This window comes from Lissotriton vulgaris, chromosome 8 (genome assembly GCF_964263255.1).
Source record: "Lissotriton vulgaris chromosome 8, aLisVul1.2, whole genome shotgun sequence".
NCBI lineage: Eukaryota > Metazoa > Chordata > Amphibia > Caudata > Salamandridae > Lissotriton > Lissotriton vulgaris.
Window position 1 is genome coordinate 859,968,216 of NC_141696.1, and position 25,969 is coordinate 859,994,184.

Genomic DNA, 25,969 nt, shown 5'->3' on the forward strand with positions numbered 1-25,969 from the left:
AGGAGGATCATTGCCACTGATCCTCCCTGATCCAGTATCCTTCGAGATTCTTCGGTGACTGCTAATAAGGCGGTTTCAGTCCCATGCTTTGGTCTGAAGCCTGTCTGGGACGTATGTAATAGGGAGTGGTTCTCTAGGAACTGGACCAACTGGGCATTTATATATTTCTCCAGCACCTTGCTAGCCCAAGGGAGGAGTGAGATGGGGGGGTAGCTGGAGTGATCATCAGGGTCCAGGTTAGGTTTTTTCAACAGCGCCCGCACCATGGCTTGCTTCCAAGCTGTGGGGACTAAGCATGCGGATATGGACGAATTTAGAAGTTCCAAGATTACAGGCAAGGTAGCTTCGCCTGCCTGCATCAGGACTTCTGGAGGAGCTGGGTCACGTGGAGAGCCCGATTTAACTTGGCGTGCCACTTTGCCAAGGGTGTCAAGGTCCAGAAGGGGGAAGTGGTCAAGAGTTGGCTGGTCTGGGGAAAGGGGGATTCTAGGGGGGAGTGGATCAATCGCATCCGGGGTTGAGGCTATTGCTGGGAAGGTGGAGTAGATTTTCAACATCTTATTATGGAAAAATTCTGCCAGCTCATTGCATTGGTCCTGAGTCTTGATCGGAGGGGGGGCAGTGATGGTACTGGTGCATTGTTTTTTTATGTGGAAGATTTCCTTGGGCTTTGATTTAGCTTCCAGGATTTTGTCAGAGTAGTCGGTTGCCTGGGCCGTCCTGATCCCTCCTCTGTAGGCTTTGATCGCCTCTTTGTAGGATGCCTTTTTTTCCGGGAGAAAGTCTAATCGCCAGGCTCTCTCTCGTTGTCTACAAAGGCGTTTTAGCTCTCTTAGCGAGTCGGAGAACCAGGGAGCTGATTTCTGCATTCTCTTTGAGGAGGATCTGCGAAGAGGGAGGATCGTATATAGTGAGTTTGTGATCCAACCTACATAGTTTCCGTTTGCCACGTTGGGGTCTGGGCAGGGTGGCGGACGGGTGGAGTCCAGATTGTGCATCCAGGATTCCACTGGGAGTTTTGACCAGTTTCTCCTAGTTGTGACTTGAGGGGGTAACTGGGGGGCTTTGTGGGTAGCCCAGGTAAACGGGACCAAAAAAACGACAGATTAAAATGTAACCAACATAATCAGTGCACAAAGAATCATTTTCCAACAATTTTTCGAACCGTACAGCAGTAGATATTGTACTTATAAATCATCAGACAAGTTAATTCATTGTTTAGCAGGAGTAAATAATGTAACGCTGGCCTACACTTTCTTATATTTAAAATTCTTAACAATGCCATAAAAAAAGCAGGTCTTAGAATAGTATCAAGTTTACAAAAAAACATAAAGTGCAAAGTGCGCTGTGTGGACTCTGAGTCGCATGGGCACAAATAAAATTTTGCATCATAGTGTGCATCACAAGGGTAGGAAACCAATAAATGAGAAATACCCATTCTAAACCTAATAAGATAAAACATTTTGGCACGAATGAAGTAAAAGGAGAGGTAGCGCTCAATGTCCACTGAGCTGATTAAGAGCGAGTGCTCGACAACCCTTTTTTTTACCAGCTCCTGACTATCTCTGACTTGGTCCAATTAGGAGAGAAAATCTTTTTCAGCTTGGCTCTCGGGATTTTGGCTATATTTCCAAGGGTATCAGTACAATTAGACAGTCCCAGCTTCCCCAATTGATCATGTATATGGGTGATCCAAATGATTTTTCTCACACAGTCCAACTGCAAACAGTCCGAAATTATAGCACGGTTCAGAACTGATTCCTCTTTTACCCAAATATTGTACCATAGCATCAAGGGTGCTAATTGAATGCGGAAAGGCAACAAGGTCACACCCAATTCATTGTGACAAATAGTAGCAGCAGTACTTTTAGGGACTGTCAAGACTCTTTTAAAAAATAAGTTCTCAGCTCTCTGTAGGTCCAGAATATTTGAGCAACCCCATACTCTGGCACCATACAATGTCTATAATAACCTTCATGGGCTGGGAGCCTAGTTTTTTGGTGATTCTAAAAATAGCTGCGATATTTTGATTAAAACCTCCAATCCTTGCCTCAACTAAACTCGACCAAGAATGTTTTGATTAAAAAGAATACCTAAATAAGAAAAAGTTGGTACATAAAGCAATTTTTTATTACTTATATAGAGGGATTTTATTTTCGGGGGTGATTTACCCGCCACCATAACATGTGATTTTAAAACGTTTATTTTTAAACCAAGGTCACTCATAAAATTGTTAACACTGGTTAAAAGCCTTTGCAACCCCACCCTGGTTTTAGACATTAAAACGCAATCATCTGCGTATAGTAACGCTGGGAGGGACCTTCGGCCAATCAGGGGGGCGTCTACGCTTCCAATTCTAATCTAACTTTCTAAATCGTTTATATATAAACAAAATAAAAAAGAGCAAGAACGCATCCCTGACAGACCCCACGAACCATCTTTATCGGAGAGGTGAGTTCACCATCAGTTCCATATCGCACTCTCCTTGTTACTCCCTGGTGCATTGCTGCTAATAAATGGACAATAGGTGGATCAATGCCCATGAACAGCATTATTTCCCAGAGCCTCCCCCTCTGCACCCAGTCAAAGGCAGAGGTCAAGTCCATGAACCCAAGGTAGAAAGAGCCAGACTTGGTCAAAGTATATTTCTCAATGACCGGGTGCAGATTAAGGCACTGGTCTACTGTGCCCAGGCCTTTCCCGAAGCCATTTTTCTATTATCCAGGTCTACAACCTCTTTAATAACACTCGACCCATGATCTTACAGGAGCAATCAATTAGCAATCAATTAGAGATATTGGTCCTTAACATTTAGGGTCTGACCTGTTTCCTTTTTTAAATATAGGGACTATTATGAGCGATCTCCAGGAATCCAGGGAACCCTACGCTGCGTAGCACCTCATTATATTGGTTAGCAGTGGGAGCCACAAAGGGAGATTAGCTAAAAACAGATCTGCAGTCTGGTCTGGAAGCCTTGTTCTTCACAGTCTGGGATAGGACCCTATTCACCTCATCTTTAGTCGGGGTTCCAAAGTATATGCCTCATATTGATAGTTGGTACAAGAGTTAAGGTCATCGCCAATTCTATAAAGATTAGTGAAGCTGTCTACCCATGTCTCAGGCATAATCAACACGTTAATACTGCCATTTTTATTGTCACTAAAATACTCTTGATTTACAATTTGCCAAAAGAGTCTAGAATCTTTACTCAAGCATACCACGTGAAGTTGACCCCAAGCTTCTTGCCTTATTTCCAACTTATGTTTCTCCAGGACATGCCTATAGTCCAAACGTGTCTGTCTCACTTCCATTCCATTAGGGGGTTTAGATTTTAAGGTCTTAATTAATTTATTATGGAGCTGTGGACATTCACTATTAAACCACCTTTTGTTACTCTGTGGTCTGTCATTATGTTTCTTAGTTAAGAGCACCATGGTTGTCTCTGTAATTGCCATGAAAGATGTAATCATAACTTGCAGATTTATATTATCTTCCAGGCACCCGCGAAGGGGCTCTTTGTCGCAGATCTTTTGTTCCTTTGCCCGTATGATGAAGTTGGGTTGTGTGGCCCGTCGGTTGTGTAGATATAATGTGGAGCAGTTAGTGTGTGCTTAAATTAAAAGAGGTTGGATAGTCCAAGTCAATAATCCCTGGTACGCTGGTACCAGGGACGGCAGCGAGGGTAGGTGGCCCAGTGCGGACTCTACTGAGACAAGGCTCCTACTACAGAGGCGCCCAGACGACGTGCCCGTCCTTGCTGAGGCACCTATCTCCTATTAGAGAGGTCCTCATACAACGACTACACGAGTCTTGATATGTAGTAAGTCCTGAGTGGGAGCACATCAATAGAAGCACTACTCAGTGTAGATATTAAATATTTTTTCACAGTTCTTTACACTAATCGGTCCTGAAGAATCGCCACGGTATCCTTAAGAACCAATAGGGCAAGAAACATGTTGACCCAGAGAGTAGAGAACAGTGAAAATTGAATAGCCCTTGCCAGGGTAGTGCCACTCCAGTTGATTTACTTTCAATGAGGTGGATTACCAGCCTGAATAAAGATTATTGACTTGGACTATCCAACCTCTTTTAATTTAAGTACACACTCACTGCACCACATTATATCTACACAACCCACGGGCCACACACCCCCACTTCATCATACGGCAAAGGAACACAAGATCTCCGGCAAAGAGCCCCTTCGCGGGTGCCCGTTGAGCATTGCAGCGCTGGCCCAATGAGGAGCAGGTCCATATGATGAAGCATGACACCTAGCTTGCTGGGTGTGTGAGGACCCTAGTACTGCAAAAGCGGTGAGAGAGCGCAAAACTGAGTTAGAAATTGTAAGGGGTGCACCATATTCATGAATAATCAGCACCCACATATATAAAGGACTATAATCATGTTTACATGTGATGAAGGGCTATGAAATAATGTGCCAGAATTTACATAGAGTAACGTAACGTGTTTTGAAAGTACTAATGCCACGTTAATCTAGAAATATTGTTTGCAGTGAAGTACTAATTCAATTAAGGGATGGTCAATAAGTCATTAGTGTATTAATCTGCTCGATTAGAAATTCATTATTGTATTCATATAACGAGATAGAAGTGCTTAAGTTAGAAAATGTGTTTAGAAAATTTATTTTTGCTATAAGGATGAAGGCCTAATGAACGAAAATGTATTGCTCATGTTAGGATGTGATACCCAGAAACGTGCAGAGGCCCAGGTGGGGAAAAAGACTGTGTAGGCTGAATTGAGAATGTTTCACTTGACATTAAATCATGGAAATGTCCTTTTAGAAGGTTGCTTTAGACAATTAATTGCAAGTAGCATGGAACTGTGAGAGGATTTATGTGCGTTCTTTTGCAGGTGCAAGGTTAACTAGAGAATGTAGAAGAAGGGCCCATTGTGTATGAGTGTTAGGATGGTAGTCCCAGACATGGAGGAGTAACTGCGGAATTTAGGGAAGCAACTTCAAGAGAAGAAGGCTCTGGGACCCAAGGACGTTTTCAACGGACAAGGATGAAGATGTCGTAATGGAAATTACTGAAAGTTAATACCTTCGAGAGGGGCGTACCTTAGGGCGTGTCGTCCATATTGTGGGGTTTTGTATTAGGGACAGGACCCCAAAGGAGTGTTAGAGCCGATGCGCATGAGGGCGAAGGAAGCTGTTGGTCAGGCAGAGAGCTTTGCTATGCGAGATGGGTTCTTAGGCCGTTCGAACAAGTGAGTGTACTTCTTTGGAAGTCACCACGGCTGACACCTTTGATAGGAGGGAACTTTGTTATGTAGGGATGTCACTTAGTATAGTGTAGGGACAGATTAATCTGGATCTATTCTTTCCTTTTCCGATGCCTACTAAAACCCAGGTTATAGCAATTCTTGTTAGCCTGATGATTTTGGAATTGATACTTGTATTGTTTCTTAGTCGATTAAGACTTTTCCGTAGAATTATGTTTGTATTAGTGCCTGTTTATTTTCTGAATCTTTTGCTGAGGTGCTTATATACCCAACTGTTTTTGGCCTTATAATAAATCTTTAAAACTCGATCTTTAGTCAGTGGTTCTTTGGGGAAAGCAATGGGGAACGTTCAAGTTGATATTACACTGTTAAGATAGATTGCCTTCTACACTCTATGACAGGTAAAAAGGTCTAGTAGACCTGTGACGGGATTCTAGAAAATGCTATTCTGATTCTAGAGAAAAAATCCCGCCTTTCCAGTTGGTAGCAGAGTAGGATGGTTTATCTTCTGGAGTGAGGGTAAAATAGGTTAGGTTAAGATTTCCTCAAGGCCCATAGAGATCGGGAGATGTGCGTCCGCAGAACCGCGGACGGAGGATGGCGTTCCACGGAAAATGACGGAGAGTGACGGTGCGGCAGAAAGCAGCAGGTCGTAAGAGAGTGAGTATGAAAAGGGTCATACGTGTTAGATTGCGGTGTGCATTGTGTTGTTGAATTGTGCTGTCTAGCGGAGTTGAGTGCCTGTAGTGTGAAAGGAGATTAGGTTGTGAGCGCGCGCAACCAGTGAAAATCTTAGACTCAAGGAGAGTTTAAGTGGTTCGGGTGTATCGAACACCCACAGTAATTGTCGACCATTGTAAGGGGGTCATGAGGTACCATTGATCGCCCGCAGGACCGAGATAGGGGGAATGAATGTGTGAATGCGTGGGTAACGGACGCTGGTCGGAAGTTGCCGTGTGTATGTAACCTATCAGAGGGGCGATTGTCTGGTTGTTAAGTGGACAGACATTTGCCAGTTTGGTGACAATTACAGTCAGACTGTGGACGTACAGTCAAGGAAGTGGTTGCTTGGTCGGAAGTGATCATGTCAAGTGTATGGTTGGGACGCATGCATGACCGAGAGACGAGCGGAGAAAGGAGGGGAACTGCTGCGAAGCGGAGGCGAGTGACGTCAGAAAGAGCCGCGCTGGGATAGGACGGTTAGTGTGGAGCCGCGCTGAGATTGGGCGGTTAGTGAGAAGCGAGTGACGTCAGAAGAGAGCCGCGCTGGGATAGGGCGGTTAGAGTAAAGCCGCGCTGGGATTGGTGGATTGTCATTGGAAAGTAAACGAGCATTGTAAACAAGGAAACCTTGTAGGTTTCATCATGAAATGTCTAGAAGGATTGCGAAGCTGTTTTAAGGGAGAAAAGAAGCTAGAACCTCGGGTGGGGAAGAGGCTCCACCCGAGGATACGCCAGCCCATTACATGGCTAAGAATGTTGGGTTGCATACCATATTGTGGCTTGAGAACTGGTGTAAGATGACTGACGGAAGTGAGGAATTGACTTTTCCTAGATATGGAACGTTTAGATTGGAGGTGTTATACCAGTTAAAAGTGACTATGACTTCTTTGCCGCCGTTACCTAGACCAACACAGTTTGAAGCATTAAATGCATGGATCAGGGCAGCCTATGAAAAGAACAGAGATAGGCGACAGGAGAGGGTGAAGAGATCAGTTAGGGCGGTACAGGATGCGAGATGGGATGCACTGGCCAAGAGGTGGAGAGTGCAGACCATCAAAGGAGACAGGTTATACCCATTGCTGGAGAATGTAGGAGATGCCCAAAGAAAGAACACAGAGGATGATGACAGTGAAACAGACGACAGCCTGATAGAGAGACTGTTGTCAGAGAGACCACCTCCATACAATCCTGAGATTGAAGGGAGGCCCGCACCACCAATGGGAAGAGAGGCATCTGTAGTAGACGGTGGAGTTTTAAGGGAGAGCGACTTGGGCCCAGTAGGGGACAGGTCCGGCTCAGTGGAAGGAGAGGGGGTATCTCAGCAGACCCCAGAAACGAGAGTAGTGGGAAGATTTACGGTGCAAAAAGTGCACTGCGAAGAGGGAGTCAGTACCCAGAGGCTACCAGATGCTCTTACGGTACCGGTCACCATAGGTCCCATAGTATCAGTGTACAACCCAGAACAGACACAAAACGAGAGTCTGCCACAAATAGATAGAGAAAGGAATACCAGGGAAGGTAGAAGTAATGTGGCGGACGACTGGAACCAATGGTCCAGACCTATAGAAAGGAGCACCCCTTTGGCAGCATCGGCAGACTCATCCAGAGAACAGGGGGGTTTAAGGGGACCGATGGATTTGAGAGGGCCACGGCCAAGGTCGATTAGAGAATTGAGACCAGATTTGCAAACTTGGGAGACGGTCGTGGATACCCAAAGCGACAGGTCAAGGGACGATTATGGCAATGGAGGTCAGGACAACAGGGGGGTGTCTCACTGTACGTCTAATGGAAGCAGACATGAAGGGGACCGTGGGGGGGAGAAAAATAGGGGAGCGTCCCCCCCTGCATCTACAGATAGAAGACAAGACTGGGACCGTGAAAGATGGGAACGAGGAAGTGTTCCCCATAACACACCCGAGGAGGACAGACGAGTGAGTCAGGAATGTAAGGGGAGGGACTCTAGTGAAACCTCTAGTCAAGGCACATTGAGAGCAGCGATAAAGGCAAGGAGAATCGATGTGCTGAGACTTAAATCAGAGGTGGAGGAAATAGTGGAAGGTACCCTGCCTCTGGAGAGAATAGAACTCTATGAACCAGATGAACTGTTGTTCGTAGCGAAAGATGTTACTCGAAGGGCTAGGACAGCTCATGAGAAATTGTCCGAACTAGCGGACAAGTATTCTGTGGATTTAACGAAGACCAAAGCATTGCAGGGTGGCCATAGGTTGCAGTATTCAGATCAAGATCTAGACGAGAAGAGAGTGATTGGATTAAAAACCCACATCAGAGAATTAATTGTGGGAATCCGAACATGGGTCCAATTGGAGAAGTGGGAGGAAAGGTGGTCAAAGAAAAAGAGTGTTAGACAAAGCGCTATTGAGACAGCACCGGGAGCGGGGCTGATGCATATAGAAGCATACCCCTTGAGGGAGGTGGCTCATGGGGGATATGTGCATGTACCTTGGAGTAGGGGAGATTTGGCCGCCTTTACGAACACATTTCCTAAATTGAGGGAGAGTCCAGTAGAATGGTACAAGCAGGTAGAGAGGTTCGTTAAGATCTCGAAGGTACTGTGGGTTGATTTGAACACGTTGTTTGACATTGTGGTTCCAGGGGACCTGTGGATAGCATGTAAGGTCAGCATTGAGTGGCCCACGGAGGAGCCAGAACGAGATGCAGCCACGAATGGTCCCTCACCTAGGGTGATGATAAAGTACGAACAGGCGATTACGGGGTTAAAGACTAAGGTACCACCACAGGACATAAATTGGGTGAAAATAGATCGAACTAGACAAGAACCGAAGGAGACAGTCCATGAGTACTATGAGAGATTGTTGCAGATATTTAAGCAGTGCAGTGGATTGGATGTGATGGATCCAAAGGACATGGGACAGTTTGTGTCCAAGTTTGTTCTGGGACTGAGACCCGAGATCTGTCTCATTTTTTTTTTTTTGAGACCAACGGTCCCAGATTTTATTTAATTTCACAAGTAACAAGCCAATAGATCATACAATTTCATATAAACGACAATCATTACCCAGTCAGTAACATTTTCGACATTTCGGTCGTACATAGGTGAAAATAAACAGTAGCCAGGGAAGATGCATTAGTCCGCAATTCTCAGTTCCAGGAGAAATCTTGGGTTGCAGTGCCTGCAGCGTATGTCACTGCAGAAGGGCCAAAGTGGTCATGATAGTCAACAGCGGTTATCCTAGGCTGTGTTCCCTGGTTGGCACGGATGATGTTAAAGACAGGAATCACATCCCACATTACCATATGGGACACAGGGCTATAATCGTGTGATCATGGCAGTATTAAATAAACATGGAAGAGAGGGTAAATGGGGCGGGGGAGATCAACATCATCGTGAGCACAGCAGAAACAAGCCAACTGCCAATCAAGAGAAATAATAGGGAAATAACGGAAATAGGAGGGAAAACACATCCACAACAATCAGACTAGTGTTAGCGTGTACAGCAGTGTATCAGTGACACTAATGGTGTATGTGATGCTGTATAAGGACAGTGTGGGGGCGGGAATGGACGTGGATTGAGGATTACAGCGGCCTTGTGGCGATAGGAGGGAATAATAGCAAGCAGACTTTGTTGGGCGTTACCCCAGCGGCCGGGGGGGGGGGGACGGGAGCGGCATGTCGGGGCGGGGGATTACGGGTCTATCACCGCTCCGTAACGAAGCGGTCATGTGATACCAGCCTGGGTACAAGCCTGAAGGTATGCAGTCAGGGTAGTGTCCCACTCTTGGGCAATCGGGTACTTTCGGAGTCCCGCTGTCTCTTCTCTGTGCAATGTCACGCTCTCTGCGCTGGCCCAGTTGGCAAATGAACTACGCCAGTCCACAGGTCGCGGGGGGCATTATTCTTCCAGCGTTTCGTGATGAGCCGCTTGGCCGTAATGAGCCCCAGGTCCCAGAAACGTGCCTGCAGTTTGGTCTGCTTGGTCCTCTTGTAGAGTCCCAGTAGGCATACCTCCCACGTCTCGGGAAGGGCGTCGCCCGTGGCTGCCGCCAATGTGTCAGTGACCGCCAACCAGTACATGGTAAGGTGAGGGCAACTCCAGAGTGCGTATAGCAGATCCGAGTTCAGGAGTCTGCACCTGGGACATGCTGAAGAGGCGAGGCCAAAGTAGCGATTCAGTTTGTCCGGGGACAAATACGCGCGGTGTATTATGTAATATTGGATGATCTTAAATCTCGCATTACGAGGAATGTTCCTTGCGCCAGCCAATACTGCGGCCCATTGTTTATCCGACCATTCTCTACCCCGGTCGGCCGTCCATTTCTCTCTCAGTCGTTGGGAGGAGAACTGAGTATGATAGTGCAGCGCCTGTGCCAGCCAGTGCACCAGATGGGAACCATCGCCCATCACATGTAGGTACTGTATGAGCATATGTGTGGTCGGCTCCTGAGTCAGATCTCCCCATGTCCCCGTCAGCACTCGGAGAAGCCTAGCGTGTGTCAGAAACTGTCCCGCTGGCAGATCTGTGTCGGCGGTCAGAGTCTCGAAGGACAGTAGCTCCCCGTCACTATACAAGTCACCTAGACTGTCCAGGTCCACCACAGTCCAACTGCGTAGCACGGATGAGGACATCACGCCACTTCCCCAGGGGGTCCCCAGCAGCGGCAGGTTTGGGGCATATGGCACCGTGCTTTTAGTAAGTTTGAGGCTTCGCAAAAAGCACTGTCTTGCGACAGCTAAATGGATCTGGTCGGGAGGCCGGCCCCACGTCAGGGGGTGGAAGAGCGTTAGCACCTGAGTTGGGGTCAGGGTAGAGTCTTCCGTGGCCGTGTCCATCAGGTTCCTGCCACTAAGCCAATAGGCAACCCACTGCAGCTGGGCCGCTAGGTAATATAGTTCCTGATTGGGAACCGCCAGGCCTCCAGATTCCGTAGCCGCATAGAGGGTCCTCAATGCCACCCCGGGGCGTCCTTTATTTCAGATCAGGCGTCTGGTGAGGGCTTCCAACCCCTTGAATATGCGCGTCGGTACATACACCGGAAGGTTAGCATAAAAGTAGAGGAGCCTGGGGAGCATTATCATCTTTGTCAGCGCCACTCGAGCCGGCACATTCAGTGGGAGGGAGTTCCAGAACGTGACCTGGGCCGACAGCGAGGAGATGGCTCTCACAAGGTTGCCCTCTAGGAGATCAACGGGGTCTCGATATATGAGGATCCCCAAGTCCCGGAATACCGTCGGGTGCCATCGAAGCTCCTCGCCCATCATTCGCACTTCACATTGTGGCATAGTGTCACTGAACGCATAGACCCCTGATTTTGACAAGTTGACGCGGAGCCCTGACATATCCCCGAACACCCGAAAGATGTCCGTGAGTGCCGCAGGTATGCGGGTGAGGTCCCTGACATATAACAGTAAGTCATCGGCATACAGAGACACCGAGTGTGTTCCATCTGCCAGCGGGATGCCCCAGGCGGCTCCGGAGGTCCGGAGCAGTTCTGCCAACGGCTCCATCACGAGCGCGAATATCAGGGGAGAGAGGGGACATCCCTGTCTGGTGCCTCTCCCGATCCTTATTCTGTCAGAGAATAGCCGCCCAGACCGGGCTCGTACCTCGGGCGCTTGGTAGAGGAGCTCCACCATCTGGATATAGGCGTCGCCCAGCTCATACTTTTCGAGCACCTGGAGCAGAAAGGGCCACTCCACCAAGTCAAACGCCTTTTCTAGATCAAGTATTATACACCCTGAGCATGGCCAGTTGGAGATCGCATAGCGTTGGACTCTAAAGAAGCGACGTATGTTGTAAGACGTGCTGCGGGTGGGCACAAAGCCGTTCTGGTCAGAGTGCACCAGTGTGGGAACTAGGGGCGCTAGCCTCCGAGCTAATGTCGCCGCCAAGATCTTGTAGTCTGTGTTAAGGAGCGCTAACGGTCTGTACGATCCTAGCTCGCACGCTTCCCTGCCTGGTTTCAGCAGGGAGATTACATTGGCCTCGTTCAGGGACGCCGGAAGTTCAGCATCTTCAAATGCCGCCTTGTACACTCTTAACAGTTCCGGTATTAGTAACAAGGAAAAGGCCTTGAAAAACTCGGCCGGGAGCCCGTCCGGGCCCGGCGCCTTGCCATTAGAGAGGGAAAAAATCACCTCTCGTAGCTCCTCACTAGTAAGCTCCGCTCCCAGCTCCGCCTGTTGGGCGCGAGTGGCCGCTGGTAGCTGCAGTGTCGCTAGGTAATCTGCGATCTCCACCTCGGTGGCTCTCAGTCGTGAGCTGTACAAGGACCTGTAATGTGTTGTGAACGCTTCATGTATCAGTTTTTGGGTGAAGACTTCAGCGCCCTGAGTCGTGCGGATCGACAGCACCGACGCAGATTGAGTATCTTGACGTATCAGCCATGATAGGAGTCTGCCTGGCTTGTCACCTGTGTTGTGGGTGCGTGCAGAGTGTGCCGCAAAATTAAGGTTCTTCAGCCTCTCCATCAAAAGGGCGTGATCTGCTCTGGCTGTAATCAATTGGGAGTCATCGCCCTCTACCACTTCCCGCTCTTTGTCTAGCAAAGTCGCTTCCGCTTCCATCAGATCCCGCTCCACCTGCCCCCGCAGGCCTGCCTGCACACCGAGACAGCTCCCTCGGGTCACTGTCTTAAAGGCGTCCCACTCAATTTTCGGGGACGAGGCGGAATCGCCATTGTCCTCGAAGTATTGTATTATCCTCCTGGACATCTCCTCTCGGAATGGAGAATCGAGTAAGAGATCCGGCTGCAGTCGCCATGTGGGCACAGGCGGGCGCGGGAGCTTCCACCCGTATTCCAAAGTGTGTGGGTTGTGATCTGAGTGCGTCCGCCCCAGGTAGTCGGTGTCCGTTACGTAAGGAATCAAGTCACGGGACATCATATACCTGTCTAATCTGACGTGCAATGAGTGGGCCCCAGAGAAGTAGGAGTATACCCGGGCGTTAGGGTTCCTGACTCGCCAAGCATCCTGCAGGTTCCACTGCGTCGCCCAATCAAGAAGGGCCCTGGAGGTTGCTTGGGCTGGGGCGATAGCCGCCGGAGGAGACAAGCGATCGAGGGAGACATCTAATACGCTGTTATAATCACCACCTAACAATAGTGGCACGTCAGACCAAGGTGCAATCGCCGTCGACAGTCTCGCCAGGAACCTCCCCTGTTCGACATTTGGCGCGTAGATGGAGGCTATAACTATCTGTTGCCCGTCTAGTCTGCCCTGTATGAAGACATATCGCCCCTCTGTGTCAATGTTGCTATGTGTCAGTGCGAATGGAACCCCCGGTCGCACCCAGATCAGGGTCTCTCGTGCAAACGCTGAGAAGCTCGTGGCAAATACCTGCCCTCTCCATCTACGGCAAAGTGTGGCGACCTCCGCGGCTGTCAGGTGGGTCTCCTGCAACAATGCGATCCGTACTTGATGTCTTCTAAGATAGGAGTACACCTGATATCTACGTGAGGGTGTGTGCATGCCCCTGACATTCCAGGTACAAAATTTAACCGTAGTCATCACAGTTTCCACATCTCCCAATTACCCGCACACCCCCCCCAACCTCCAGCCCGCCCCGGCCACACAAGTACAACAGCAGAAACCGATGACCAGGATTCCAGCCCTCCATCCACACAGACACAGGGACATAAACTGTGACATGTCAGTGCCGACACTAGTCTCAAAAAGAATATTAACAGAACCATAATGCCAAAAGGGCAACAACAAAACGTGTCGTCGCCCAAATGCTCTAATGAGCTCAATTAATCCGTGAGTTCAATGGGGGGGTGACAGAGTGCGCAACACAAGCAATGTATGATAGTTCACCAGGCTAAGAGAGCTGTGGTGTCTCCCCTCCACGGGCTGTGAGCCAAAGGCCATCAGAAGTCAATGTCAGTGTTCACATCCAGGGCCAAAGTGCCCACCGCCCCAGAGCCGGGATACTCTGCTCCGGAGGCCCCCTCCTTCACCCCCCGGGGGACACTCACCTCTAGGGGTCCGGCCACCCCTTCGACACAATGTCCCTGGCGTACCGCAGACAGCGTAACTCCGACCCCCCTCCTGGCAGTGGGAGCAACTCAGGGTTCACCAGGGTAGGGGGGGCGGGGGCAGGGCACGGGCCCTGAGGACAGTGCCGATTGTGCTGTCTGAGGTCTTCAGAAGCCCCGGTGGGTCCTCCAAGTGGGTCTTCCAATGTAGTGCACTGCCTCCTACGTGGCGCCAACCGCTGTGGTCCGCCCAAGAACAGGGTGAGGGAGCTCACTACGCTATCAGGTCTGCCGTTTGGGGTGTGACATCCTGTAGGCCCTCTGTAACCTGTTCATCTGGCAGTCCGTACAAGTATTCGTCATCCTTGCTCCCACGTGATCTGGGGCTGGCGTTGGAGATCAGGATAGGCGACTGTGCTCCACTGAGCTCGGCTGCCATCCGGAGGGCTTCTTGCTGTTCGCTTTGTATTTGTTCTGGCGTGGGGCCCATCTCTGTATCCGCGGTGGACGACCTGGCCGGCGAGGGGCGCCGGTGCCTCCGTCTGCGGGCGCCGCGGTTTCTGCGTGGCTCTGGCGGTGCGGTCCCACGACCCGTATCGACTCCAGAATCTAGCCAGGCCGCAGCTGCCTCAGGAGTGTCAAAGAAATGTGTCTTATCTTGTGCTACCACCCGGAGGCGCGCCGGGAATAGTAACGAGTACTTGAGAGCCAAACGCCTAAGTCTCTGCTTCACTGCCATGAACGAGTGGCGCTGCCGCTGGACTTGTACCGTGTAGTCGGGGAATAACATTACCTTTGCATTGTCCACTTTAATGTCCGATAGTTTCCTGGCTTCGCGCAGGATGGTGTCCCGATCGCGGTAGTTCAGCACTCGCATAAGCATTGGTCTGGGGTTGGAGCCCTCCGGGGGTGGACAGACGGCACCCGGTGCGCCCTCTCTACTACAAAGTGTGGTGACAGTGTGCCCTCCGGTAACAGTTCTCGGAGCCAGTCTTCCATATGTTCCACCGCTTCCCTCCGCTCCCAGCGTTCCGGTAGGCCCACTATGCGTACATTGTTCCCCTGGGCTCGTCCTTCCGCATCCTCCGCCCTGTCCTCGAGGAACTCCACTCGATTGAGGAGGTCGCGTATGTGCTTATCCGTCTGTACCAACTTGGCCGAGGCCTCCCCCATAGTCTGTTCCAGGACTGAGGTGCGTTCGGAAAGTTTCTTGTGGTCCGCCCTGAGGTGCGTCAAGTCCACTGCCACCTTGTCTATCTTGGTCTCCAGTGATGTACGGGTCAACTGCATGGATTCTTCTAATCGCTCCATGGCCGCCAACATGGTGTCCAGTTTGGAGGCAGTCTGGTCAACCTCGAGGTTCTTCACCATCTTCCCCTTGTTTAGTGCCCCTCCGGTTCCGGTCTTCGCTCTAGTCCCTCCTGACATGGGACTGGTCAGCACTGCAAGGCAGCCGGGACGGCAGGCCTCCACAACCAGTACCGCAGGGTCTCGGGCGTGTTAGTCACGAGGTCCGGCACTCCGCGTCGCCCACTCCGGACATTGTATAACTGGTGAGGAGATCGCTATTCCGCCAGGGCACCCGGGATCCCGCTCAGCGACACCACCCAGGGAGGGTGCAAAGGTTGCGTCGCAGCCAGTGTAGGAGCGCCTGTGCGCCACTGGATGTCGCTTCAAATGGCGCGACGGTGACTCTCCTCCTGGTAGGACCGCGTGTAGACTGGTCAATCCAGGCCACGTGGCCTCCCTGGCCGCCCTTGTTCCTCCGGGTTTGGGAGGATCAATCTGTCCGGGTGGTACAGGACAACATCAATTGTGGTGTAGGGCGTCGTGTTCCTTGGCGTGGGGTGAACCACGGGGCGCTACGCGCGGGTTTGCACGGGATCTGCACCCGCGTAGTCAAGTTCAGCACCCCCGGCGTGCACTGTGCCACCTTAAGTACGGCGGAATCGCCTTCCAACAGGGCTGCTCGAGTGTGTCTGCAACCGTTGCGAAGTGTAGGCCGGGTCCTCGGACATGGGCCAGGTCCGACGCTGGCCGGAAATCACCCCAGGGTAGAGAGGGGACAGGGATCCAGTGCGCTCGAGCGCGCCGCCTCCACTCTCTATTGCAAGGGCTCTCGGGCAGCAGGGTCAATGGGGGCACCAATCGGTGCGGTGCGGCCCTTTCCTGAGCACCGTGTGTCCCAGCGGGGTGTCCCCCGCACTGCCGGCTTAGCGGGCCGATGCTCCAAGCCTGAGTGGCCGAGGGTGCCGCCTCCGCCACCAAATGCAGGGGCGCCCGAGCAGTGGGGTCGCTTGAGGCACCAGACGCTGCGGTGCAGTCCTGTCCCCCACCCCGTGCAGCCCGGGGGTGGGTGTGCGCGGTGCGGCCTACCTCGAAGGGCCGGATCCCCGGGCTCGAGTAAACGGAGCTGCCGGCCGGAAGTGGGCCCTGGCCGGGTAACTGCTGAGGTCTCCGCCGGTCAGAGGGTCCGTATCGCCGATCTTCCCCAAAGTCTCACAGGCGGTGGATCAGGCTCCTGGGCACACTCGGTGCGAGTTTGGGTCAGCTACAGTGAGAAATGCCGGAGAAATGGCCCGTGGTAGGGGAGCTTCACTCGGAGCTCAGCCCAGGCACGTCTGTCTACATCGCGTGCTAAGCCACGCCCCCGAGATCTGTCTCATGATACAACAACATTTGATTTGTTGGCAGAACAAACCGAGATCCTGAGGTACGCAAGGTACTGCAGCGATGAGATAGACTCTAAGACTAAGAAGCTCAAGGATAAGCTGATGCTAGTCCAGATGCAACCGGGAGGACAGGGTCAGTCTGGAAATGGAACATTAGGGAGGAAATCGGGCGGTCAGAAAAGAGACAATGAGGATGGCCCAAGGCCAAGAGTAGACCTGGTGACTCTGAAAAAGACAACTAAGTTTCATCAGTGTCATGAGATCGGGCATTGGAGACGCGAGTGTCCCCATAACCCGGAAAATCAGGTACAGGAGGAGGAGGAGGAGAGTCAGGCCCCTCAAGTACCGAGGGCAACAGTAGCTAAGTTCAAGGCGGCAAAAGGGGGTACTCTTGCTCCTAGAGCTCCGGTTCCCCAGCCACCGAAGATTGCGGCAGGGAACAAGGTTTACCAGCAGATGCCTCTCATGATAGACGGAGACGAGTACTATCACTTTGACCCAGTGACAGGACGGTGCCTGAGTGAAGAGGAGGATTGTACCCAAGGAGCAGTACTGGAGATAGACCAGAGGGGACCCTTTGTAGAAGCTGATGTAGCTGGACACCCCACCACCTTTCTGGTGGATACGGGTGCTACTCGTTCTACTGTACGGTCTGCAGTAGTTCCTAACTTGCCACTTTCCGGACAAACTATCCAAGTTGTAGGGGTCGCAAATAGGAGGATTACAAACCCACTGACTGAGCCAGTCCCAGTAAAAATAGGGAATTTCAGGGACAGCCACCAATTTGTGGTATGCAATTCTAGTCCTATGTGTCTGTTAGGAAGGGATCTGTTGTGTAAACTTAATTGCACCATCTACTGTGAACCTAAAGGAGTAGAGTTAGAGACAAACGATGATGATGCTGCCTTTAAGGTTGCAAACACATATGTGTGCATAGAACTGTATCCTGCACTAACGGTGGAGGAACTCCCCTGGGATTTGAGGGAGGCAGTCAGACAGGAAGTTTGGGACTTTACAGGAGAGGAGATTGGATTGATCAAAGGAGTGGAGCCAGTTAAGATTCAAGTGAGATCTAATGCAGTTTCCAAGGAACCCCAATACAAGTTGACTCCAGAAACAATTGCGGGAATAAAACCTGTGATTGAATCCATGATTAGACAGGGAATCCTGAAGGAAGTAATGGGCAGTCCATGTAACTCTCCGATCATGGGCTTGCAGAAGCCTAGCGGGAAGTTCAGGATTGTGCAGGATTTACGAAAAGTGAACGGCATAGTTATTCCATGCTGTCCAGTGGTACCGAATCCTTCAGTGATATTGTTTCAGATACCGGCACAGGCTGAGTGGTTCACAGTGATAGATTTGTGTCAAGCTTTCTTCTCGATACCATTACATGAAGAGAGCCAATTTCTTTTCGCTTTTAAGCTGGAAGATCGCGTGTTAACATGGTGTCGTATTCCTCAGGGGTATACAGAGAGCCCATCGATCTTTAACCAATTGTTGAAAAGGAATCTTGAGAGTCTAGTACTGCCCCAGAACTCGGTTCTCGTACAGTACATAGACGACCTCCTTGTTGCGTCAGAGACCGAAGATGCCTGTAGAATAGACACCATTGCTTTGTTGAACCATCTGGCAGAAAATGGCCACAAGGTATCTCCCAGCAAGCTACAGTACTGTTTGTCTGAAGTCCAGTATCTGGGACACAGAATAGAGAAGGGTAAAAGAAAAGTGTCTCCTGACAGGATAGAGGCCATAATGAAAATGATGGTGCCCTCGACACAGAGAGAGGTTAGAATGTTCTTGGGAATGGTTGGCTACTGTCACCAGTGGATTGCTAACTTTTCCCTGAAAGCGAAACCCTTGCAGAAACTGACGCTCAAGGACGTAAGTGATCCGGTACCATGGGACACAGACTGCATGATGGCTTTCCTTGAGTTGCGAGAGGACTTATGTCGTGCTCCAGCTCTGGGAATGCCTGATTACAACAAATTGTTTTCATTGTTCTGCTGCGAGCGAGAGGGTTGCGCGTTGGCAGTTTTAACCCAAGATCATGGAGGTGTCTGTAGACCAGTTGCTTATTTCTCGGCTACCTTAGATCCAGTAGCCGCAGCGTTGCCCGGATGTCTCAAATCCGTTGCTGCAACAGGTGTCAGCATTGAAAGATGTGAAAGCATTGTGATGGGACATCCATTGGTGGTACATGTTCCACATTCAGTAGAACTGTTGATGACCAGGACCAAAACGCAGCACCTGACCAACTATAGGCTCACACGCTACGAGCAGGTCGTACTTGCCGCGGAGAATGTGACCCTTAAGAGGTGCTCGGTTTTGAACCCTGCTACGTTAATGCCATTGCCAAATGTCTTAGATGATGATTGTGAAGACCACGACTGCCTTGAGGTGACTGAACTGTGCACCAAACCTAGGCCAGACATTGTCGATGAGCCGTTGGTAGACCCTGATTAAATTTTCTTTGTTGATGGCTCATGCATAAGAGACAGTGCTGGACAGTTAAGAGCGGCTTTTGCTGTTTGCACGATTCATGGGATAGTCGATGCTGCCTGCCTGGAAGGAGTACACTCCGCTCAGGTGGCTGAGATAATAGCGTTGACGCGTGCCTGTTTGGCAGCCAACAAAATTCGAGTCACCATATACACCGACAGCCGATATGGGTTTGGTGTGGTTCATGACTTCGGTCAGTTGTGGTCTCAAAGGGGTTACATGACATCGTCAGGTTCCCCTATCAGGAATGGAGAATTTGTCAGGTTACTGCTGGAGGCTCTGCAGGGTCCAGCAGAAATCGCTGTGGTGAAATGTACAGCACACAGCAAAGGTGCTGATTTGGTGTCCTTGGGTAATCGTTATGCTGATGAAGTTGCATGCTATTGTGCAGAACAGGGTTACTCATTTACTGACCAAGTTATCGAAGGGACGCAGGGAGGGACCGAGCTAAACATGATACTCGAAGTGGCTGATACCTGGGATGAATTGAGGAAGATGCAGGAACAAGCGTCAGAGTTCGAGAAAAGAGTGTGGGTGACCTCTGGTTGTATCAAAGGTGAACTGGACTTGTGGATTTCAGCTGATGGGAGAGTGATGTTGCCAAATGAGCTGGTGAGCCCAATGGCTCGAAAGATACATGGTCCTGTGCATTTGGGAAGGGATGCAATGATGCGAGTGTTCGGGCAAACTTGGTACAATCCCAAGTTTCGAACGGCTGCGGAAGCAGTATGTCAGAGGTGTGTTACGTGTCAACAAATGAATGTTGGGAAAAGGACACCAGTCACACTGAGTCACATTGGAAGGTCTGGTGGGCCTTTCAATAGGATGCAACTGGATTTCATTGAAATGCCGAGGTGTAATCGCCTCAGATATGTCTTGGTGATTGTATGTGTGTTTTCCAGGTGGGTTGAGGCATACCCAACTCGTAGGTGCGATACACTCACAGTAGCAAAATTATTGTTGAGGGAGTTAGTGCCAAGATTCGGGGTCCCGACCTCTTTGGAATCGGACAGATGGACGCATTTTAACAGTGAAGTTGTGAAAATGCTCTGCTCTGCACTGAACATTGACCAGAGACTGCATTGTAGCTATCGACCAGAGGCTTCTGGCATAGTAGAGCAAATAAATGGAACACTCAAGGCTCGAATTGCGAAAGTGTGCTCATCCACGTCCCTGAAATGGCCAGATGCTTTACCGTTGGTGCTAATGAGCTTACGCAGTACCCCAGGCAGGAGGACAGGACTCTCACCCCATGAGGTGTTGATGGGGAGGGCTATGAGATTGCCGTCCGTCCCTTCAGCAGCCTTGTTAAATATCACAGATGATCTGATTCTTGACTACTGCAAGGGACTATCTGATGTCATCCATTCTGTGTCTCTTCAGGTGCCGACTGCTGAAATCCCGGCTTCTAGAGACCTTTGTCACGACCTGTGTCCAGGTGACTGGGTCCTGGTGCAGAAGCACGTGAGAAAGAGCTGCCTGGATGTGCGCTGGCGAGGCCCGTTTCAGGTTATCCTGGTGACGAACACTGCCGTGAAGTGTGGTGGACTGCCGAACTGGATACATGCTTCTCACACCGAAGAGTTCCAGCACCCCTGGAAGAAACAGCTCCTCTCGTTGATGGAAATCCAGCTGTGGAGGAAGATCCACTAGAGGGGACAAGTCAAACTGTGGGGGTGTCTGAAGAAGCTGGTAATTCATCCAATCGAGCTGAAGGAGATCAAGACGACAGTGACACAGAATCTGCCTCTGAATGGGGAAGTTGCTGTGAAGGTGATCTCAATCCAGAGGAAGCTGAAGGCAGTGATGAGCAGGGTGTGACAACGAGAAGCAGAGGAGTGAACAGCACAGAGGCAAGTTGGCCTGAGAGGCGAAGACGACTGAACGTGAGGCTGACCTCTGTGAGAGATCTTGCACCTGTATCTGAAGAATCAGACCCGAAAGTGGGAAATCAAGAGTCAGAGCAAAAAGGTCCGAGGAGATCAAGGAGGGTGAGAATACCTTGTCGAAGATACGCCACTCCGGAGTGGACCTACCCTCTGACAAATGCCAGGTGTACTGAGGTCCGGGAGGGTGAGGTCAGTGACTGTGACCAGTACGATCCCCAACGTTAAGTTGGAAGTGATACTGTTGGTACCTGGATTGGAAATTGAAGGCATACTGACACTCACAATTCCAAATCCCCCTTAATTAAGCAAGATACATGACTTAATCCTGAATAGACTGATCTTTCCTACATTTGGTCCTGAGATACCTGCTTATGATTCAGTAGTCCTTCGAATGGAACTCTTGGATTACGTGCTATGTGCAGTTGGAGAAAATATCATCATTGATCTTTAAAGACTTTGTAAATAGCTGTTAAAGATTTCTAGGGCCGAGAGGAAGAAGAAGAAATTTAGGCACTTCCCTGAGAGGACGGAGAAGGGTTAGGGTTGTCTGGCGTGGATGCAATTGGAGAACTAAAAGAAATCCTGCTTCCAGAGGTGGTTCAAGAACTTTCAAAAGCAAAGAAAAGAGGCTTTGTGTTGTTGCTGGAAACGGACCACACTGTTCTTAGACCATGGAGGCTGGGAACCCGACTCGTAGGGCAAAGTGTATTATAGGCACACTTATAGGGGTAGTGATATTCTTTATATTTTTAGTAGTTTTAGTTTCTTATTTAGCACCACAAAAGCAGGAAGTGGAGGTCGAGGGAACGCCTACACCTACCACTGCTAGCCAGAAAGAGGTCAACATAGGAGCTGATAAAGCTTTGCTAGTAGAAGAAAGCCGTAGATTACATGCAGATTTGTCTAAAGGAAACTTTGGAAAGAATGCGTATGCAAAGTTGTTGTATGAGTACATTGATGCGATGGATGCGAAAGATTGTTATGTGTGTATGCAATTGCAGGCTTCAGTAGACGAGGGTATTAGATACCATCACCTGCCATTGACATATGGAATTTCATGTAGTTTGCTGCTTAGCATATTTTATAGGCGGAATCATTTTGAATATTTCTTTTGGAATTATGATGCTGTGCTTCCAGAGGTCCCTGCTTACAAACACTTGAACAAGTGGGATTATTATAAGTCAGAGGATAGACTTAGATACTTTTTCATTCCAACACGAGAAATAGACACCTCATATGCTCACCGACACAATTTGACCTGTTTATTGGCAGAGGTAGAGAAGAAGTTCATAGAACAGGTAGAAGATAGGTATCAAAAACAAAAGCAGTTGCAAGCGTTAGGGCAAGGTAAAGTAGATTGGACGGATGAGGAGAAGTTGCATAAGACAAGGGGAAGCTATGGTCCGATAGCATTGGACGAGGTACAGAAAGGGAAGTTGTGCCTTCACAGATCACAGACGTATTATGAAAATGTGTATGTGGGCCATACAACTTGTGAACACACTTTCACATTGGAATATTACACCAAGGATTTCCTGAAGAGTGTGGTACAAGTGATCCCTACGGTGTACTTTGTCTGTGGAAAAAATGCGTACGTGAGGTTGCCGGATAAGTGGTATGGGACATGTTACCTGGCGATTATTTTTCCTAAGATATACCACACCGAGGACTTTGCTCTCTTGGAAGGTGGACACTTGATGAGGGTAAAGCGAGGAGAGAGTGCTGGTGCAATAGTGGGTGATGTGTTTGGAGCTGCGATACCAATGTTGGGAGTGATCTTGAATGACGTAAAGATACGGCGGTTGGCAACTGTGGTGGATGAATTGTCAATGAGTACAGCTAAGTCATTGGTGTTGATTGAGGGTGAGATGCTGTCGATAAGGACAATGGTTTTGCAGAACCGTCTTGCTCTAGACGTCCTTCTGGCGAAAGAGGGCGGAGTCTGTAAACTTTTAAAGGTTCAGGAATGTTGCACGTATATTCCAGATAATTCCAAGGATTTGAAGAAATATATACGTAACATTACTGCAATTCATTACGAAATTGAGGATTTGGCGCAAGAGAATGTGTGGGAAACAGTCGGCAAGGGATTTGGAAATGTTGGAAACTGGTTTGCAATCTTGGGAAGGAGTTTCCTTGGATACATACTGAAACCCCTTATCATCATAGTGGCATGTGTGATCGGATTATGGGGTTTGCTGAGACTGTATAAATGGTATAGGTCAAATAAGTTGGCAAGGTCGATGAGAGTACAAGAGCAGAGAATGGAGAACTTACAAGACAATCAATATCGAAGTTTAAGGGCATTGGAGATGCTCAAGCGAGGGAAACTTGCGACAAGTTCTGTGTAGCCCGGTCCCTACCCTAAGGGATGTTGGGTTGGTGGTGATGACACAGGTCATCAAAGGGGGGACTGAGAGAGCGCAAAACTGAGTTAGAAATTGTAAGGGGTGCACCATATTCATGAATAATCAGCACCCACATATATAAAGGACTATAATCATGTTTAAATGTGATGATGGGCTATGAAATAATGTGCCAGAATTTACATAGAGTAACGTAAAGTGTTTTGAAAGTACTAATGCCACGGTAATCTAGAAATATTGTTTGCAGTGAAGTACTAATTCAATTAAGGGATGGTCAATAAGTCATTAGTGTATTAAGCTGCTCGATTAGAAATTCATTATTGTATTCATATAAAGAGATAGAAGTGCTTAAGTTAGAAAATGTGTTTAGAAAATGTATTTTTGCTATAAGGATGAAGGCCTAATGAACGAAAATGTATTGCTCATGTTAGGATGTGATACCCAGAAACGTGCAGAGGCCCAGGTGGGGAAAAAGACTGTGTAGGCCGAATTGAGAATGTTTCACTTGACATTAAATCATGGAAATGTCCTTTTAGAAGGTTGCTTTAGGCAATTAATTGCAAGTAGCATGGAACTGTGAGCCGATTTATGTGCGTTCTTTTGCAGGTGCAAGGTTAACTAGAGATTGTAGAAGAAGGGCCCATTGTGTATGAGTGTTAGGATGGTAGTCCCAGACATGGAGGAGTGACTGCGGAATTTAGGGAAGCAACTTCAAGAGAAGAAGGCTCTGGGACCCAAGGACGTTTTCAACGGACAAGGATGAAGATGTCGTAATGGAAATTACTGAAAGTTAATACCTTCGAGAGGGGCGTACCTTAGGGCGTGTCGTCCATATTGTGGGGTTTTGTATTAGGGACAGGACCCCAAAGGAGAGTTAGAGCAGATGCGCATGAGGGCAAAGGAAGCTGTTGGTCAGGCAGAGAGCTTTGCTATGCGAGATGGGTTCTTAGGCCAAGTTCGAACAAGTGAGTGTACTTCTTTGGAAGTCACCACGGCTGACACCTTTGATAGGAGGGAACTTTGTTATGTAGGGATGTCACTTAGTATAGTGTAGGGACAGATTAATCTGGATCTATTCTTTCCTTTTCCAATGCCTACTAAAACCCAGGTTATAGCAATTCTTGTTAGCCTGATGATTTTGGAATTGATACTTGTATTGTTTCTTAGTCGATTAAGACTTTTCCATAGAATTATGTTTGTATTAGTGCCTGTTTATTTTCTGAATCTTTTGCTGAGGTGCTTATATACCCAACTGTTTTTGGCCTTATAATAAATCTTTAAAACTCGATCTTTAGTCAGTGGTTCTTTGGGGAAAGCAATGGGGAACGTTCAAGTTGATATTACACTGTTAAGATAGATTGCCTTCAACACTCTATGACAGGTAAAAAGGTCTAGTCGACCTGTGACAGGATTCTAGAAAATGCTATTCTGATTCTAGAGAAAAAATCCCGCCTTTCCAGCGGGATCCCCCATCCCACTTCCTCCTTTTCAAGCCCTTAGACCAACCCTTCCACCATTAAATAGTTGGTGGGGGACACCCAGAGGAACAGCTTCAACCTCCTTTGTTCTCCTTGACTCGGATGGCACAGAGCCTGGACCTCTTTAAAAAGCCCACATATCCCTCTTGTTGTTGAAAAAGGGGTATAAGTAGAGCCACTGGAATTATGTGGCTAAGGAGCACCAAATTATGTGGCAGGGTTGACTAAATTATGAAAGAAAAGGCCAATATCACGTGGCAATACTTTTGGGGCAAATATTTTACATTAGTACCAGTTTAACAACCAAATACAGAAATAGGAAACTGAAAGATCACCAGCAAACCTTTGCAAAGAGACTTCCACCGCACGCAAACACATTGCAATGTTTTAGTAACTTATGATCCGTTTGAGCTAGAAACAATTGTTGTTTGAAAAATATACAGATTATGCAGCAGAGACTATGTGACAAATGTGGCAAATCCATAATTATGGGGGGGGGGGGGGAGCAGCGGTTGCAGGACTGCGTAATACCAGTGGCCCTGGGCATACGTTTGAATCATTGTGGGTCTAACCGAGGTTTCATTTTTGGAGATATTCAGTTTGTTAGTAATTTAAATATAGCCTAAAACCCCAGTTTGTGTTGTGCAAATATTAATTTTGGTAGGAGTTTACATGCACATCTATGGATACATTGCATTAATTTGATGAATGCACCATTTATTTTGCATCAAGCAATGCTTCTGTCTCTCCGTTTCCCTGTTTTATCCTCAGACACATTTCCTTCAGAATTCATTTAGGAGAGCAACATGTGGGTAGGATTTATATTTCACTTGGAAGCTTGCTTAATTAAGTAAGGTATGGCGGCATGTCCTGCTGTTCTGATTTCGCACACCTACTGAAGAATGCAAGTCTTGTTAAAGGACAATATTAATTACTTTTGAACTGACTAAGTTGATCACAGATTCCTTCTTTTCTTTTAGGAAAAGTTGCTAATTTGCACTAAATAGCAGTCTGAAGGTTCAAGGGACCCAAAGCTGTAAAAAAAAGCTCAAAATCAGGGCAAGGCACAGACATCACACAGGAGTCAGCAATTAACTTGTTTGACTGTGGTCAAACATGGTTGGTGGCAACACTATTTGTGTGTG